This window comes from Ranitomeya variabilis, chromosome 5, assembly GCF_051348905.1.
Source record: "Ranitomeya variabilis isolate aRanVar5 chromosome 5, aRanVar5.hap1, whole genome shotgun sequence".
Lineage (NCBI taxonomy): Eukaryota > Metazoa > Chordata > Amphibia > Anura > Dendrobatidae > Ranitomeya > Ranitomeya variabilis.
The window spans coordinates 509,636,655-509,657,662 of record NC_135236.1 but is presented as its reverse complement, the minus strand read 5'-3'; the positions used below and the strand labels follow the sequence as shown (position 1 = coordinate 509,657,662).

General features: G+C 41.7%; 1 protein-coding gene across 3 annotated transcripts in view; it reads left to right on the top strand.

Moving 5' to 3' along the window:
* The first annotated feature begins 8,578 nt into the window (after positions 1-8,578).
* HTR4 (5-hydroxytryptamine receptor 4) overlaps positions 8,579-21,008 on the top strand; it is a 922,564-nt gene continuing 910,134 nt past the window's right edge. For 2 of the 3 annotated variants that reach the window (XM_077265736.1, XM_077265737.1), the window contains exon 1: positions 8,579-8,829. The gene's annotated coding sequence lies outside the window, so the exon portion shown is untranslated. The remainder of the gene's footprint in view (positions 8,830-21,008) is intronic. The other variant, XM_077265738.1, reaches the window with a different exon arrangement.

Below are 21,008 nucleotides of genomic sequence, written 5' to 3'. Positions count from 1 at the left end.
CTCCATATAGTATAATACACTCCCCATAGTCCTCCATACAGTATAATGCACCCTCATAGTCCTCCATGTAGTATAATGCACTCCCCATTGTATAATGTACCCCATATTTCTTCACATAGTATAATGCATTCCCCATAGTCCTCGATACAATATCATGCAGGTCCCATATAGTACATACGGTATAATGCACTCTCCATAGTACGATAGAGTAGAATGTTGCCACCTTATAGTATAATGCACCCAATAGTCCTCGATAGAGTATAATGCAGCCAGCCACTCCATAGATTATAATGCAGCCACCCCATAGAGTATAATATAATGCAATCCCCTCATAGAATATAATGCAGCCCACTCATAGATAAATAGATATAATATAGCCCTCTCAGAGACTAATGCAGGCCCCCATAGAATTTAATGCATCTCCCATAGAGTATAATGCAACCCCCCTCAGAATATAATCCTGGTATGACCCCATCATCACCATCATGCTATGCTTGGTTCCCATCCCAATTCTGGTATATATTGTCCCCTCATCCCTATCCTTGCATGCATGGCCCCCTCATTCACCTCCTGATATGCATGGTCCCCTCATCCCCATCCGGGTATGCATGGCCCTCTCATCCCCAGACTGGTATGCATGGCCCCCTCATCCCCAACCTGGTGTGAATGCCCCCCTCATCCCTATCCTGGTGTGCATAGCCCCCTCATCCCTATAATGGTATGCATTGCCCCCTTTCCCATCCTGGTATGCATGGCCCCCATCAAAAAACATAAAAAACCTTTAAACCATTCTACATACCTTTCCTTGCCTCCCTCGCATCGTCCTTTTCTGATGCCAGCATCTGATTTCAGATTGTAACCAGTGCATGACAGTAATGCCATGCGCTGCTTACAAGACGAGGACAGCTGCCAGAATATTATCTGCTTCCCAAGCCTGGGACTATAACAGTGGAGAGCAGTGAATAATCATTTCACTTTAATAGAGGGCAGTTGTAGTGTAATGGGGGCCAGGGTGGTAGCTGTACCGAGGGATTGCTGCTGCTTCCTCATTATACCCCAACGCTCCTCTACAGAAATATCACGTCCATCTTGTGGTGTACTTTGTGTGTCATGTAGTTCACCCGTGAGTCAGAATCTTTCACAGCATACAGGGATCCAATCCCTCACAGACACACAAATGTTATCAAAGTCCGGATTCATTTTCAATAAAACTTTACTCAATTCATGAATTTTCATAACAGATTTAATCCAACAATCTTCAAAAGACATAAGAACTTCTCCTCCTGAGTTTTTCCTGATCTTTCTTGTCAGCATGACCTCTGGCAACGTGGTATCCAGTCCCGCAGTTCTCTGGGTGATCAAGCTAGCTGATTCTAGGTGCTCCCCGTCCACTTTCCCTATCTTGGGTGAAAATTCAGGCTGTCACTGCAAATCCTGGTTGGACCATAAGTCCCGGACGTCATGGAATTTACCCCACAGCCTAACCACTGATCCTTTCAGGCTGCCTAGATCCACTTATGCGCCGCAATCTTTCATTCTTCAGAAGTCTCCTTTCCAGTTCTTCTTGTCTTTCTCTCTCTCTTGATAACAAAATCCTGACAACTCCTCACAACAACAACAACAACAACTAAGTAACTCACTCCCTCATAGAGAGCTTCCCCAATCTCTAGCTAACTCCTCCCACCAGCTAGCTTCCTATTGGATTTATCATTTAACTGTGACTACTCTGGCTAAAACCATTTCTTATCCTATCTTAATCTAACATCTACATCTAAGGGTACCGTCTCACTATACGATTTACCAATGATCACGACCTGCGATACGACCTGGCCGTGATCGTTGGTAAGTCGTTGTGTGGTCACTGGGGAGCTGTCACACAGACCGCTCTCCAGCGACCAACGATGCCGAGGTTCGCTGGTAACCAGGGTAAACATCGGGTTACTAAGCGCAGGGCCGCGCTTAGTAACCCGATGTTTACCGTGGTTACCAGCGTAAAAGTAAAAAAAAAAAAACAGTACATACTGACCATCTGATGTCCGTCAGGTCCCTTGCCGTCTGCTTCCTGCTCTGACTGAGTGCAGCCATACAGTGAGAGCAGAGCGCAGCAGTGATGTCACCGCTGTGATCTGCTCTCACTTTCCGGCCGGCAGACAGACAGAGCGGGAAGCAGACGGCAAGGGACCTGACGGACATCAGATGGTGAGTATGTACGGTTTTTTTTTTTTTACTTTTACGCTGGTAACCAGGGTAAACATCGGGTTACTAAGCGCGGCCCTGCGCTTAGTAACCCGATGTTTACCCTGGTTACCAGCGAACGCATCGCTGGATCGCTGTCACACACAACGATCCAGCGATGACAGCGGGAGATCCAGCGACGAAAGAACGTTTCAAACGATGTGCTACGACGTACGATTCTCAGCAGGGTGTCTGATCGCAGTAGCGTGTCAGACACTGCGAGATCGTAACGATATCGCTAGAACGTCACGAATCGTGCCGTCGTAGCGATAAAAATGCCACTGTGTGACGGTACCCTAACTCTATAGTGCCCCCCCCTTTGACACTAACCCAAAACTACACTGTCATAACACTTACCAAGTAAATATAGAAAAACTGACTGAACAGCCATCTAGTCTGAACTGGTGCATAACCAAAAAGTCTTACATAGCAAATAGATAATGGCTGCACTCAATTTTACTGTGCTAAAGCAAGGAAATGTGCGATACATGAAATATGAATAGCATACTGGCTTGTGAAATCTATGAAAAAACACATGAGATGCTTAGCACAAGATTTGGCCAAAAATTGTGAGCCCATCCACCAAACGTCAAGGTAATCTCAGATCGGATGGGTAACTAACCTGTCTGCCTAGTGTGAACACTTACCTATGGCTAATAACATGGTAAAGCCTGCATTTATAGGAAGGTTAGAACCAACTGTGTTTGGATGTAATTAAAATCACAGCATGGTGAAGGGCGGGGCGTTCAAGTCAGAAAAAACAGTACATAGTAAATATAGAAAAACTGACTGAACAGCCATCTAGTCTGAACTGGTGCATAACCAAAAAGTCTTACATAGCAAATAGATAATGGCTGCACTGAATTTTACTGTGCTAAAGCAAGGAAATGTGCGATACATGAAATAAGAATAGCATACTGGCTTGTGAAATCTATGAAAAAACACATGAGATGCTTAGCACAAGATTTGGCCAAAAATTGTGAGCCCATCCACCAAACGTCAAGGTAATCTCAGATCGGATGGGTAACTAACCTGTCTGCCTAGTGTGAACACTTACCTATGGCTAATAACATGGTAAAGCCTGCATTTATAGGAAGGTTAGAACCAACTGTGTTTGGATGTAATTAAAATCACAGCATGGTGAAGGGCGGGGTGTTCAAGTCAGAAAAACAGTACATAGTAAATATAGAAAAACTGACTGAACAGCCATCTAGTCTGAACTGGTGCATAACCAAAAAGTCTTACATAGCAAATAGATAATGGCTGCACTCAATTTTACTGTGCTAAAGCAAGGAAATGTGTGATACATGAAATATGAATAGCATACTGGCTTGTGAAATCTATGAAAAAACACATGAGATGCTTAGCACAAGATTTGGCCAAACATTGTGAGCCCATCCACCAAACATCAAGGTAATCTCAGATCGGATGGGTAACTAACCTGTCTGCCTAGTATGAACACTTACCTATGGCTAATAACATGGTAAAGCCTGCATTTATAGGAAGGTTAGAACCAACTGTGTTTGGATGTAATTAAAATCACAGCATGGTGAAGAGCGGGGCGTTCAAGTCAGAATAAACAGTACATAGTAAATATAGAAAAACTGACTGAACAGCCATCTAGTCTGAACTGGTGCATAACCCTTACCAATGCTGACCTAACTCTAACAATGAATGAACCTATTCCTGTCCCTAATATATACAGATATAAACACAGGTACAACAGTTCATATCAGGACATTTTCAGCTATTATCATATTATACAGTGTAACATACAAAAACGCACCCGGTTTCACCAGGCAGGCGTGCACAGGAATTCAGGGCTCAAAGCAGCCACCTGCACACCCCAAACAGTAGCTGCCACTGCCCTGTTGATGGGCGATCATGTGTGCCCGCTACTAAAGGGAATGCATATTCACTGCTCTCCACTCCCATGCTTTGGTCTGACATGTTCATGTCAACCCATAGGACAAAAGCAAAAGACCTTGTGAAGATGATGGCCGAAGCTGGTAAGATTGTGTCAATATCTACAGAGAAACGAGTATCAACATGGGCTGAAAGGCCACTATGCCAGGAAGATGCCATTACTCCAAAATAAACATAAAAATACATATTAGTGTTTACAAATGCACACAGGAAAAAAGACCTTAATTTTTTGGAAACATGTCCCGTGGTCTGATTAAACTAAAATTGAACATTTTGGGCATAATGACCATTGTTACGTTTGGAGGAAAAAGGAAGAAGCTTGGAAGCCTAAGAGCACCATCCCAACTGTGAAACATGGGGGTGGCAGCATCATGTTGTGGGGTTGTTTTGCTGTAGGAGGGACTGGTGCACTTCACAAAATAGATGACATCATGAGAAAAGAAGAGTATGTGGCAATACTGAAGGAACATCTCAAAATATCAGCCAGGAAGTTAAAGCTTGGGTGGAAATGGGTCTTCCAAATGGACAATGACCCGAAGGACACTGCAAAAATGTTAACAAAATGTCTTAAGGATAACAAAGTCAATGTTTTGGATAGGTCATCACAAAGCTCTGATCTCAATCCTACTGAAAATTTATGGGCAAATCTGAAAAGGCAGGTGCGAGCAAGGCGACCTACAAACCTAGATCAGTTACACCAGTTTTGTCGGGAGGAATGGGCCCAAATTCCGACCAACTATTGTGAGAAGCTTGTTGAAGGATATCCCAAATGTTTGACCCATGTCATTCAGTTTAAGGGCAATGGTACCAAATACTTTTGAAATGTATGGAAGCTTTTGACTTTGTTGTAATAAAAATGCCTTAACCCCTTAAGGAACAGGGGTACTTTTGTTTTTGCGTTTCCATTTTTTGCTCCCCTTCTTACCACGGCCATAACTTTTTAATTTTTCTGTCAATATGTGAGGGCTTGTTTTTTGTGGGATGAATTCTACTTTTGAATGGCACCATTTATTTTACCATATCAGGTACTAGAAAATTCCACAATTGTTTTTTGGATTTTTTCTTACCATGTTCACTAAATGCTAAAACTGACCTGCCATTATGATTCTCCAGGTCATTACGAGTTCACAGACACCAAACATGTCTAGGTTCTTTTTTATTTATTTATTTACGTGGTGAAAACAAATTCCAAAGTTTGCAAAAAAAATGTAAAAAAAGTTGCCATATTCCGAGTCCCATAGGGTGTTCATTTTTCGGGATCTGGGCCTGGGTGAGGTATATGATCTTTTGATCGCCCATTATTGCATTTTATTGCAATGATGCAGCGACCAAAAAAAGTAATTCTGGCGTTTCGATTTTTTTTCTTGCCACGCCGTTTACCGATTGAATTAATTCTCTCTTTATATTGATAGAACAGGCAATTCTGAATGCGGCAATAACAAATATGTGTATATTTGATCTTTTTTTATTATTTTATTTAGAATGGTGCAAAAGGGTGGTGATTTGAACTTTAATTTTTTTAATATTTTTAAAAACATTTTTTTAAAACTTTTTACTTGCTCCAATAGTCCCCATGGGAGACTAGAAGCTGCGATCATCCAGTCGCTTGTGCTACATAGAGCAGGACTGCAGCCCTGCTTTGTGTAGCAGATATGCTCACTTGCTATGAGCGTCGACCGCTGGGCGGTGCTTATAGCTACCCAGCTATGACAACCACAGGGGTCTCCTGCTGACCCCTGTCGGCAATCCATGGTCATGTGACAAGGGCGCAGATGGGAGAAGGTAATGACATGCTTCCTGCGTGTGCATGTTAAATGCTGCTGTTAGAGTTTGACAGCAGCATTTAACATGTTAACAGCCGCGGGTGAATCGTGATTCTACCTGCAGCTGCTAGGTGCACATGTCAGCTGATCAGATCAGCTGTCGTGCACTGGAAAAGGTGCGGGCTCATCGCCGATGCCCGCATCAAACAGGGGGAGGCGTCCAATGACGGACTGTGCCCGTCATTGGATGTTAAGGGGTTAAAACATTCTCATTATTCTGGCATTTGGCGAATATTAATAATTATGATAATCCTAATTGACCTAAAACGGGAAAGGTTTTGTCACGGGGTTACCATGACAGTGTGGAGCCAGAAGACCACAGTGTCTGATTGCTCCCACTCAGGCGCTGAGAATAAGCACTTCTCCTCATTTTAAATGGGTTTATTTCTTCTGGCAGAATAGGGGTTAATTGGCCATATTTGAAATCCCTGTCCCCACCGCTGAGCTCGGTTAGCCACTCCTTTTCCCTTCATAATCTGAGCTCTGTTATTAATCCTCGTCAGAGCTAGCATTTGCTGCATGGCTATTGGTGGGAGAGGAGCACATATGAGAAGGAGAGTTGGAGGAGTTATTAGTGACTTTTTTGGTTGGTTTGTATGTGTAGTCATTCCTTCTCTGTTTTGGTTTATTCCCCTACCTTCCCGGGTCACCCAACAGCTGTATCGTGACATATTTATTCTGATTTCAAGTCAGATATAGAGAAAAACATGCATATGTGTCATTTAATATATTGTATGTAAACTTCTGGTTTCAACTGTATTCAAACCAGTAAAAAGTGTCTGCCCATTTGGATGTCAGCCTTTAGGCACATAAACCATTTTGGCCAGCATGCAGTGAATTGAATTTGATGCAAGATATTTGTATCTCCATCTTAGCAGTATGATTTTAGCAGTTAAAAGTCGTTTTACCCTTTAAAATACCTGCTACTTATTCAAATCTGTGTGAAAATGGCTGTATGCCCACTTGTTAGCTTTTATGCCCAAAATCCATCTTGGACAGCCTAAAGTGAATTGGGTATCATGCAAGGTTTGCTGTTCCATATATTGACAGTATGGCTGTGTGCACACGATGCTGACTTAGTGCAGATCCGCAGCGGATTTTTCCACGCAGAAACGCTGCAGATCCGCACTGTGATTTACAGTACAATGTAAATCAATAGTGAACAAAAAAAAGCTGTGCACATGGTGCAGAAAAATCAGTGCAGAAACGCTGCGGATTTAAAAGAAGTGCATGTCACTTCTTTTGTGTGGATCTGAAGCGTTTCTGCACCCCTCCATGATAAAAATCCGCAGTGGTAAAAACCGCAGAAAATCCGCTCAAAATCCGCACCAATTCCGCATAAAAACCGCACAACATCCGCGGCAAATCTGCAGAAATTTCTGCACCCCATTCCGCAACGTGTACACATAGCCTATAAGTTTAGTGGCTTAAAGTATTTAACCCTTTATATACCAGTTACTTATTCTTTATTCAAATCCATGAAAAATAGCTATCTGCCCACTTTGATGCCAGCTTTTATGCCCAGAAACCACTTACACCAGCCTGCTGTGAATTAAATGTTGTGTAGCAAATCCTTTTTTTGGCTGTGTTTGTCCAAAAGTCATTTAACCCATTCAGTGGCTGCTTGCCCACTTGGATGCCCGCTTTTATGTCTGGAACCCATTTGGGACAGTCTAAAGTGAATTTGATGCGTGACATCTCTATCCTGTGTCGGCAGTGCGAGACCAGTGGCCAAAAGAGCGTTACCCTCTTTAAACACCAGTTACTTATTTGAATCGATAAGTGGTTGTCAGTTCACTTCGATGCCAGTTTTTAACGTTCAGAACCACTTTGGACTGGCCCAGACTGAACTGAATTTGATGCTGGTCATCGCTATCTATACGACTGCAGTGATATTTGTGTCCCAAACTCATTTAACCCTTTTAAGTACATCAGTTACTGGTTTATTTGATTAAAAAGCGACCATTTGCCCACTTCAGTGCCACCTTTTATGCGCCAAACTCATTTAGTCCTACCTGAAATGAACTGAGTTTGATGCAGGGCATCCCTATCTATGTGTTAACAGTATGACTTTAGTGTCCTAAAGTCTTTTAACTGTTTAAAATACCAGTCACTTCTTCAAATTTGTGACAAAATGCCTGTCTGCCCACTTCGATGCCAGCTTCTATGCCCAGATCCTATTTGGACAGACCCCGAATGATATGAATTTGATATTAGGCATGCCTATCTATGTGTTGGCAGTATAAGTTCACTGGTCCAAGGTCACTTAATGCTTTATACAACACCCTTGGGTGCCCTCTTTTCTGACCATTTTTCTGCCAGTTGTTTATATTTTTGAGCTGATTTCAAGTGTATTTATGTCCTTGTACCTTGCTGCATTTTATTTTGCTATTACGGTAAGTTTTTCTCGCTTTTAGACATGTAAAAAGCATAAATACGTCTTTTACAAAGAAGAAGCTGCAGAATAAGAAACCAACTTCAGCCCTGAATAAGAAAGTAGAGGAACAATCCAGCAAATCCAGCATCGTCTCCTGCACTGCCGCCCTGTGATTGGCTGTCACTCTGAATGAATGTGTATACAAGGCGGCAGTGGAGGCTCAGTCAGCTGCCAGTGCATTAGTCTGCACAGCTTCAGGTATTCTGCGCTCCAAACTTCCTGAGGCAGAGTGGAATGACAGGGGTTAATGTGGACGGAGACCTCTAGGAATGAGGCGGATAATCCGAATGAGCGGAAATTATGTCTAATCACACTTGTGTCTTCTCTTGGGTCCATGGAAGGATGAGCACTGCTAGGAGCCAGTGGTAACATGCATTTGGGACTCTTCTCTGCACCCACACTGCAATGGTAAGCCAGCCTTATACTATGTTCCTATGCATGCTGCATTCAGGTGACTTCTTCTGGAATGTAACATCATTTATTTTATTTTTATTAGCCATTAAAAGGTATCATAACTACAAGATTATCTTCTTCTGGAATGTCTATGTGGGTGCTCCTCGAGGATAGGTGCTCCTCGAGGATAGGTGCTCCTCAAGGATAGGTGCTCCTCAAGGATAGGTGCTCCTCAAGGATAGGTGCTCCTCAAGTATAGGTGCTCCTCTAAAAAAAGACTGGTCTCAGCGAAGTAAAAGCAGATCTGATTGCAGTAGGTGCAGACATTTATTGTGTGGACTGGATCATAAGATGTGAAGTTTTCCTAGCAGTCTATGAGGTTATGTGAGTGGAAGCCCCTTAGCCAAAACTGACCTGCAATGGACCTGGTGAGACCTATGTGTGCTAGTCAGGAGAGCTCATATTATAGGACACTAATGCCCTGGATACCTTGGTGCTTGTATCAGGTGCTATATATAGGTGATTGATTCATACCCCCCACCTCCTCACATTTATGTGTATCCAGGCTATAAATGCCAAACTCCTAGTCTGCACATTTCCAGTGTAGTCCACATAAACCCCATCGTACATCGTTATCGTTCTATACATTATTATTGCATTAGTCTTCTTGCCAGGTTGGGCAGCTACACTAAGGCTGGGATACTCTTCTTCCTTGTTGTGACAGTTTTACTTAATTAAATGGGAGCCTGAAACACATTCTAATTAATATAGATAATTAGTCTGTGCAAAGAATGACAATACAAATGCTTTATATCAGTGAATGTTTCTTCATGCTATAGTCTCTTATGGGAATAGGGAAAATGATTCATGTGTGTAGATGATATGGAGGGGGTTGTAATATTTCTTTCAGGCTCCTAGAGACTAAAATTTATTGGAATTGAGCTAGTTAATTGTATAATATACCGTAATGTGTATTTTAGACTCATTGGTGCATATTTGGTACCTAGTATAATGAAACCTGATATTGTATGGTGACATCAGGTGGGAACCATGGCATTGTGCATATAAAATGTGTTTATTATCCTAAGGGGTACATGTTTTTTTTCTCTAATATCCACTCTATTCCTAACAAGTGCAGTGACTGTTTGGGTCCTGAGACCCCCCATTGGTTGCTCCAAAAAAAATCACTTTGCGGTACCCCATTGGTCGCTCCAAAAAATCGCTGCTCAGCAGGCAGAAGTGCTACATTTTTTCATGAATGTCCCCATGGATCAGTACATGAGCTCAACAGGGAGTCCATGAGCCGGTAGTCCACTCTGTTCGCAAGGAATTAGCCTTTCTATTTAGCTCATTCATCACTGCCTACTCAGCACTTCTGTCTATTAAACAGATGTTTTGTGATCCGAGTCCCCACTGATCTGCTGCACATGTTAAAAAATGATATGTTCAGTTGAATCTAGAAAAAACAGGTGTGATTAGAGATAATTCCAATATTCCAATCACCCCTCTTTCTTCATGTATCAAGGGAACTTAGGTATAGGAGACTTATGGTCAGAATACTTTCCCACCTGCCATTTCCGCTACAGAAAATCCAGAAAAGCTGCTCATATTCCACACATTTTATCTTTCGTAAAGGGTGAAATCCTTGATATCTACAACATAAGTTGACATGCTATGTATTTAGAATCTGCTGCTCAAGTAAATTTATGATTTTCTTTGCAGCATGTAAATGTGATCTCGTAAAATCTCATTCACAATATTGCTACTGCACTGCGCAATGGGTTTTTCATATGGAAATTTTTACAAGTAACCTGCTGTGAATATATCTTGAGGAACCTAGCTTTTAGGATTCTTCAACTATTGAAAGTGACTTTTAGCGTAGCAGACCAGTCAAAAATTGTGCACTTAACAATTACAATTAACTTGACTCAACTGACTTTACAAATGTGCCCCCAATTCCAGACTGAGTGTTGTCATTGTCCACTATACCAGACGTCACTTGTGACATGCCATTCCTGGGTCGGTCAGGCACTGTCTCTGATGTACTATGCTGAGTATATATGCACTTGCATAGAACTAGCAGAGTACAACATGACATCACATAGAACAAGCATTACGTTGCATAGAACAAGAGTAATTGACTGCCCCCAGAAACGGCCTGTCACTAGTGAAATCTTATATAGTGGGCAATGTTTATCAGATCCTTAGCCATGTGGTTGATTTACAGGACCTCACTGGAGCAGGATCCAGACATGTCACATGAAACCCCGCTGAATCTGCAGCACTTTTGTAAATGTAAATCAAATGAGTCAAGTAGCTTTTTCCAACTAGTTTTTGAACTCGTGAAAACAAGTTAAACATTTTTGGATGGATCTGTTACTCGGAAATCAATGATTATCACTTCCATAGTTGAATAATCCTATAGGGAAGATCCCCACAAAGCAAATTCAAAGCGTAGAATTATTTATCTCTACAGATCTCCAGATCTCTGCGTAAAATCCTCTGCGCAGTGAGGTAGCAACAACGTCTATCAGATCCTTGCCCAAACTAACAGGTGTTTATTAAGTACATTCAGGGACCTGTTCTATTATGTAACCTAAAATGAGCCCAATATGCCCAATGAAAAGCATGCAGAAAAATATATCATTTCAGCAGAGGTGAATTTAGGTTTCCCTGCACACGAGGACAAATTTCAGTTTGCAACCCACTCCTATGCACAGCTGTTTGAGTAGTCATCATACAACCGCTTACATGTGATTTGCATACTGAGAGTATGTCCCCATGGTCAGTAAACTCTGCGGCCAGATATTACAGCATAATGGATGGGATTTCAAGAAATCCCATCTCCACTATGCGTGCACGGACGCCTTCAGCTTCCCTGCAGAGACGGACATGTGGCACGACTTTCCAGACTGCAGCATGTCTATTTATCTTGCAGAGATGCTCAGTCTCTGCAAGATAAATATCACCCGTACAATGTATTGGGTGCAGTGATTCCGCATGGTTCAATGAACACATGCAGAATCACTTGCGTTCAAAAGACGGCAGTGCTTTGGACGGAGCAGACATGTGCTGCGTCCAAAGTGCTGCTGATTACTGACCATGGGAACATACCCTTACAATCACGTCCCGACTAGGTTCTCTTCCTTATGCTCTCAAAATTCCAATCTGCAGCCCCTGCTTCATTGAGAGAAGCAGGAAGAGAAACTAATAGTCATGTGACCATAAATATGACAATTGCATATGAGTGGTAATGTGGTCACTGCTGGAATTAGCAAACAGAGCCAAATCATGACAGGAAATATAGAACACACTGTTAGGATTCGGCATGCTATGGCGCTTAATTTTAAAATTAATGATCTTAACAAAAATATAGATGTAGTAATCCTTAACTTGTCAGGCAGCACAATACTTTACTAACATAGCCATGTATCGTGTTATCTGACAAGTTATGGATTGCTACATGTGCACAGGATCAGAACCACCTTCAGTACATGAATACATAGCAAGAACCACCATCAGCAAATGAACACCACCCCATCAGTACATGAATACAACCCAGAATCACTATCAGAACATGAATACATCACCAAACCCACCATCAGTATAGGAATTTATTGCAGAACTATCATCAGTACATGAATACATTAGCAAGCTTATTACAGCAACCAATTGCAATATCAGGTCCGCCTCATAAAAATGGTATCTCATGAACCTACAACTTTCAGTATGCCGTTAACATTGTAAGGGGATACAGGGAGTTGTTTGTTGTTACCCATCATCAGATTGTGGACCATACAGTAGACATAGTACTGATTAGTTGTAGTCAATAACACAAATAAACATTTACTTCCTGGTACCTTATAAAGTATTGCCTCAACAACATCTTATGAATTATACACGCCTCCCCCTTGAGAAAGCAAGTAGCGAAACGCGCATCGGGGTCTCTGTGGCATCGTGGACCGGCATTTACACATGGGTATGTTCTGAATCTTTTACTTCATATTTTGCAGATTTATACCCTTGCACTATCAAGCACTTTATAATGTTATCTGAATAACATTTGCTAGGTTGATGTAGATATGTCTGCTCTATTCTAGGTACTCTGTAATGACCCATTGCCTGTTACTATGTACTATCTTCCACCTTGCCACCACATGTATCTTACTTGAGTAAAACTCTTTTTCTCTTACTTACTTTTCTATGTCAACTGTGACTATATGAGATTTTATTAACTGTGTGTAATGTTTAAATTTTTCAATAAAATGTATTATCTTATATATATCTGTGGTGAGTGGTGTGTGTGGATACTAGCTATCCACTTTTTAGGTTGCTACATTTTCAACACCTCCCCCCCCCCGTGTAAATGCACTTTGTGATTCATTTCAGTGATGAAGGTCCCTGTGTATTACCGATATGTTTTTGGACATGTTTGTAGATCTTGTGAATTATACCCACCACACTGTCCCTCTTATGAACTATGACCATCATACTGTCTGTCTTTCTGAACCCTAACCACCACATTTTTCATCCTTGTTTTAGCTATAACCAAAACACTGTTCACCCATATGAGTTATAAATGTCACATTGTCCGCCCTTGTTAAATTTGAACACAACAGTGTCCACCATACACTGTCCTGTTTCCATACCTGACCCCCAATTTACACTGTCCCATTACACTGTGTCCCCCCATAATGTCCAGTCTCTACATTGTGTGGCCTCCTCATGCTTTCCCGTATGCTGTACCTTGACACTGTCCTTTACACTGCACAATCTCTATACTGTGCCCCATACAGTCCCCTCATATGATTTTTCCCCATTCTGACCAATATTTATACTGTGCTCCCTCTTTACACATTTCCTCACTTTGCATACAGTCCCTTCCATATTGTGCCTCACACTGCCCCAACTATACCATCCCCATACTGTGCCTTTACATTTTGTCCCCTCCATATTATCCAGTGTCTATACTATGTGCTCTGTCCTTCAAGTGGTCCAACCTCTATACTGTGCCCCATACTGTCTGCTCATATTGTCCAGTATCTACATTGTACCCCTCACACTTACTATCCACCCCCTCTACTGTCCTTACACATCCCCCCACCAAAGTAAAACACCTCTATATCTTCAACTTTGGCCATCTCCTTCTCCTATTCTCCACAGGAGAGGCTTCAGCAGGACTTTTATCCACTTCTGGGAGATGGCAAAATATGGTCCCATGGGACACACACGCCAGAGACTGCCACATGACAGAGGAAGCCCAATAGCACCCCCCACTCACTATGCCTAGATGCCTACATGTCCTGCATGCCTCTCTTCTTACACTCCTGGTCTCAATGCTCACATCATTGTATAAATCGGATGAGTGCTATCCGATATTAATTATTTTAAAATTTTCAACATGCTAAAATTTCACTCTGAAACCGGACGTGTATGAGAAAATATCGTATGCCATATTGAACCACAGTGTGGCACCCAATTTTTACGAATACATTGCAATTCCGTAATATAGGAAACTGGAAATAGTCCTGGAGATGATTAATAGATGCTGAGTAAAAAAAACAGATTGCACACAGATGACAAGAGAGAAAAAAATCGTACCACTTTTCGTGGGTGAAAATCGGATCCTTTTTTTTGTGTATGCATACAGTCGTGTGTCCCTAGCCTGAAGCTAAGACTACAGACTCGCCCTGCACTTAAAGCTGTGCAATGTCAATAAACCTTGCATGCAGGGATCACGAATGTTGGTGAGTATAAACTTTTATGAAACAATTGTTTCAATAAATGTTACAAATACACATCGTAAAATATATTTTTAGGTTTTATTTTTTGGTTGGTGTATTGCATTTCAGAACATCTCTTCAAGGTGTTTTTTACACATAGTATTTTCCTACCTTGTAGAAATAAGTCAAGAATTTCACAATTGTTGCTTGCAAACAATAGAAATCCAAAGAGTAATGGAAATCCATTGGATAATATATGGTGTGTCTATTTTGCAGTCTGAGTACAATGCTACAAACAAGTCAGTTAAGGTGCACTTAAAATACCTGATTCATAGATGTATTTCCTAACAATATTACGAATGGCACTTCCTGTTTTGTGAATTGTTGCTATGCTTCTCTAATGATGCCCACTTATATTGCTTTACTGCTCTCTGTCATTATTATATTGTATTTATCTTTGGTTGTATCATTGATGAGATGATCTATTTTCTTCCTTATTGGCATTTCCCATTCTTCATGCATGTATAATTCGATTTTCTGGACTGCTTGTATTGAGCATGATTTTAATACGAGATAAACCTTTAATATAGACTTAACATAATAAGTAAAAAATATATATATATATATATATATATATTATACTTTAGGTGTTTCACTCACTCAGCTGCGATTTCAGTAAAACGTCCAGGCAGGCTTATTAAACGTAATAAACCAAGCAGCTTAAGCAAACAAAACAAGACAACCTTTTCTGGCACAGAGTGAAGAAAAAAAAACAAAACAGAAAATAACCTGTCCATTTAGGCCGCCGTCACACATGCGAGTTTTACGGACGTAAGAGTGCAGAAACTACGTGCGTAAAACTCGCATAACATACGGCACAATGATTCTCAATGGGTCTAGTCCTATCAGCCGTATATTACGGATCCGTAATATACGGCGTTCTACGGCCGTACAAAATCGCAGCATGCTGCGTTTGTCAGCGTATTGCGCAAAAAAATCGCCAATGAAAGTCTATGGGGGCGAGAAAAATACGGATTCCACATGGACCAGCAGTGTGACTTGCGAGAAATACGCAGCGGTGTTAGCGAAAAGTCGGTAATTCAATTGCCGGCTTTTCATTTCTCCTGCACAAACCCGACATGATATGAGACATGGTTTACATACAGTAAACCATCTCATATCCCCTTTTTTTTTGCATATTCCACACTACTAATGTTAGTAGTGTGTATGTGCAAAATTTCAGCTCTGTAGCTGCTGAAATAAAGGGTTAAATGGCGGAAAAAATTGGCGTGGGCTCCCGCGCAATTTTCTCAGCCAGAGTGGTAAAGCCAGTGACTGAGGGCAGATATTAATAGCCAGGAGAGGGTCCATGGTTATTGGCCCCCCCTGGCTACAAACATCTGCCCCCAGCCACCCCAGAAAAGGCACATCTGGAAGATGCGCCTATTCTGGCACTTGGCCACTCTCTTCCCACTCCCTGTAGCAGTGGGATATGGGGTAATGAAGGGTTAATGCCACCTTGCTATTGTAAGGTGACATTAAGTCAGATTAATAATGGAGAGGCGTCAATTATGACACCTATCCATTATTAATCCAATTGTTTGAAAGGGTTAAAAAACACACACACACATGATTTAAAAGTATTTTAATGAAATAAACACAGCGGTTGTTTTAATATTTTATTGCTCTCTCAATCCATTTGCAGACCCTCGCTTGGCAAAACAATAAATGCACAAGATACATACCCTCTGTTGAACCGTCACGTCCCACGAGGTAATCCATCTGAAGGGGTTAAAATAATTTACAAGCAGGAGCCCTGCAAATGCAGCTGTGCTCGTGCTTGTAATTCCCCGGCGAATGAAGGAAATGTAGGTCATTGACCTACATTTCCTTCAGTCGCGGTGATGCGCCCCCTGGTGGATGTCCTCATATGACCTGGAGCGTGGGAAAAAGTTCCCAGGCTGCAGTTCATGAGAACATCCAGCAGGGGCGCATCACCGCGACTGAATGTAAGTATAGATCACTCTACTTTCCTTTCAGCACCCGGGGATTACAGGCACGAGCGAGTGGTTTAGCGCAGCTCATGCCTGTAATAATAGTTAACCCCTTCAGATGGATTACCTCGTGGGACGTGATAGGACATCAGAAGGTATGTATATTGTGTGTTTATTATTTTGCCAAGCGAGGGTGTTCCTGATGGATTGAGAGAGCAATAAAATACTAAAACAACCTGTTTGTTTCTTTCATTAAAATACTTTTAAATCATGTGTGTGTGTTTTTTAACCCTTTCAGACAAATGGATTATTAATGGATAGGTGTCATAATTGACGCCTCTCCATTATTAATCTGGCTTAATGTCACCTTACAATAGCAAGGTGGCATTAACCCTTCATTACCCCATATCCCACCGCTACAGGGAGTGGGAAGAGAGTGGCCAAGTGCCAGAATAGGCGCATCTTCCAGATGTGCCTTTTCTGGGGTGGCTGGGGGCAGATGTTTTTAGCCACGGGGGGGGGCAATAACCATGGACCCTCTCCTGGCTATTAATATCTGCCCTCAGTCACTGGCTTTACCACTCTGGCGGAGAAAATTGCGCGGGAGCCCACGCCAATTTTTTCCGCCATTTAACCCTTTATTTTAGCAGCTACAGCGCTGAAATTTTGCATACACACACTACTAATATTAGTAGTGTGGAATATGCAAAAAAAAAGGGGATATGAGATGGTTTACTGTATGTAAACCATGTCTCATATCCTGTCAAGTTTGGGAAGAAGAAATGAAAAGCCAGCAATTGAATTACCGGCTTTTCACAGATATCGCACTGAAGTAAATATAAATACAGACTATATATATATATGTGTCTCAATGACATATATATATATACTAGATTGTGGCCCGATTCTAACGCATCGGGTATTCTAGAATATGCATGTCCCCATAGTTTATGGACAATGATGATTCCAGAATTCGCGGAAGACTGTGCCCGTCGCTGATTGGTCGAGGCAACCTTTATGACCTCATCATCGCCATGGCAACCATTATGAAATCTACGTCGATACTGTGCCCGTCGCTGATTGGTCGAGGCCTGGGGGCCTCGACCAATCAGACGTGGGATTTCCATTATGACATCATCGTCGCCATGCTGTGCCCATCGCTGATTGGTCGAGGCCTGGCGGCCTCGACCAATCAGAGACGCGGGATTTCCAGGACAGACAGACAGACAGACAGACGGAAAAACCCTTAGACAATTATATATATAGATATACTGTATATATGTTTTCCCGAACATTTGAGCACATAAATCCATTAGATGTCGGTTTTGCAAGCCTGCGAGAAAATATCGCAGTACGGATGCCATACGGAGGATGCCATGCGCAAAATACGCTGACACACCCTGCCTACGGATCACTATTTTGGGAACATTTCTCCGTATTACGGCCGTATTACGGCCGTAAAATACGGACCGTATTGTCTTACGCCAAGTGTGACGCCGGCCTTAGTAGTACAGGTTCGCCCGCTCAGGTCAGTGTCCTTTAGCAAACATACTGGAGGTCTTCACACCTCCAGTCACAGACACTGAATGATATAGAAGAATAAAGCGTGCACAGCCATTAGAGAGGTGCCAGAGTAGGTTCCAATACCATGAATAATAGCAAAAAACTCGGCACTCAGACTTAACTTAATCAGATAAATTTTAATGGTGTCCACGGTAAGTAACAGAAAAAAGTTTCAGTCCTATAGCCGGACCTTCATCAGTCACAATATTTGATCGTGAACGGAAGCTAGTGGACCCAAAAGATTGTGGGTTTTCATTAAGGTCATATATATAGGTGGACACAGCCAGTGTCTCAGGGGCATGGCCGAATCCGGCGGTATTGCCTTCTGTGGAATGGAGCCTGCGTGTCATGGTCAGTTGAGGATGCAGTAAAAACATGTATTTCACCCTTAAAGGGAACCTGTCAGCACTATTGTGCTACACACCTACACAATGATACCTTGGTTGATGAAATTTGTCTTGTGGTTGTTGTTTAATCTTTATTTTTAATTTACAGTTAATGAGATTCTCGTGCCCTAAGGCGGGGTTCAGGTATGTATAGATATTCATAATGCAGACTGCTGACAGGTCACTGATCCCTCACTGACCTTCCCCCTAGTTTGCATAATGCTGAAGAAAGAGACAAACATGATTCTGCAGGCAGGTGCCAGCTGTGGAACCTGCTCTGCAGCATAATCGCATGGTTAGTAAGGCAATAATACATTTTCTAGGGAAAAAAAAAACAATTTGAAAATGGCGCCCGCCACACCAGTGCAGTAGCAGCTATAGGTGTCTAGCTGTGATCCGAGAGCTGCTACTGCGCAGGGCCGGCGGCGCCATCTTACTGGAGAAGACAAAAATAATTCCTCCTCCAAGATGGCACCACCCGTGCCTGCACATTAGCAGCTCTCAGTGTCTATAGCTGTGAACCGACAGCTGCTACTAAACACGGCTGGCACCTGCCTACAGAAGCGTTTTTTGTCTCTTTCTTCAGTATGTTGAATATTCATTATGCAATCTAGGGGGCGGGTCTCTGAGGGATGAGTGACCTGTCAGCAATCCACATTATGAATATCTAATCAGAGCACCACATACACCAGCCCCGCCTTAGGGCAGGAGAATCTCATTAACTACAAACTGAAAATAAAGATTAAACAACAACCACAAGACGGATTTCATCAACCAAGGTATCATTTTGGTCAGTATAACGGCGCCAACATGATACTGTATGTAATTTACTGTTCACAATCCTGCTGACAGGTTTCCTTTAAACGCACCCAAGCTCACGAGCTTTCCCAGTGTCTTTCACAGTTTAACACATCTACAAATATGGTAGCCATTTTAAAAAAGACATTACATATCCACCTTTACTGGTTGCTATAAAGATGGGCCATAATGTGAACTTTAAATATACATTAAAAAAGATAGTCGTAAGAAGCTTCTAAGTATTTGCAGCCTAGAAATTCTCCTTAAAGGCTTTCATTTACAGAGCTCTAAGATACTGTATCTTGTAAAGATGAGCAGATCGGATGAAATTCAAATTTAACATATTTGCTCCAATTAGGATGGCAAATTTAATTTGCAACATTTTTTTCAATGCAAATTGAGTGTGCATTATTATACTCCGAGGTCTCTCCACAACCTAGACACCAGAACAAAATAAACATAGTCAAAACAAAATTCACCTGGTCCACCACACAGTCCCACTAGTCCTGGTCTACTAGTCCTCTTTTATTTACTTACATAACATCATTATATTCCACTGTTGTCATTGGGGCTCATATTTTAAATTCCTCATCAGTAAGTCTTTGATGTGTTGGAGGAAACCAGAATACCTGGATGAAATCAGAGGATGGTCAAGGTTTTCCTGCACTTGGGAAAAAAATTGTTTGGTGCCCCACCCTATGCACAGCTCAAGCATTTTGAGTATTCATCATGTGACGTCTCATATGAGATTTGCGCACTGACAGTAAAGTTCCGACGAGCTGCTCTTACTGATTCTCTCAATATTCTGTGAAATTTTACAGGCCCTGCTTCATTGTGAGAAGCAGGAAGTGGGGCTAGTTGTCAGGTAACTATAAGTATGAAAATCACAAAACGGTGTCACATGAAAACCCATTGAATCAACATGCAGAGCCAACCACTTACAGTATGTATATTCCTAGGGTTGACCTTGCTACATTGAGTATTATAATTAATTCTCCTATCATAAACATAAATGTAGTAGCCCTTAACTTGTCAGATGGTAAAATACTTTTTTAATATAGCCATGTATCACGTTATTTGACAAGTCATGAATTGTTACATGTTTACAGGTTCTGAACTACGAACAGTAAGGGAATTTATTACTAGAACCACCAATAGTACAGAATAGTACAGGAATGATTTACTGGAACCACCATAAATACATGAATGCAGCACCAGAACTACCAACAGTACATGAATACGGCACCAAGCTTAGTATAACAATCAATTGTACTGTCCAGTCAGCTCCATATACGATTGTATCACATGAGCCTGCAACTTCCAGGATGTCTTTAACGATGATAAGGAGATAAGGGAGTTGTTATCAGCCATTATCAGACTGCAGACCATACAGGAATCACAGTACTAAAGAGACGCAGGCAGTTTCACAAATAAATATTTACATTCAGGTACTTTGCTGACATTCTCTCTGAATGAAGTTGTTCTTTCTTTTCTTCTCCATCTTGTCCAGGCACCATTATGACTTTCGTAATCATAACTCATCTTTGCAGAGTTCCATATTCTCTAGTCTTCTGCAGCATATCCAAATATGGAACTTTTAAATATAAACATGTCTATATAACTGAATAATTGTCCATCACTGTGTTCCCTGCACAAACTATGACCCCTTTCCCCCCAGCCCCCCACACTGGCACTCTTATGGTACATGGCCTCCACACTGCCCTCTCCTT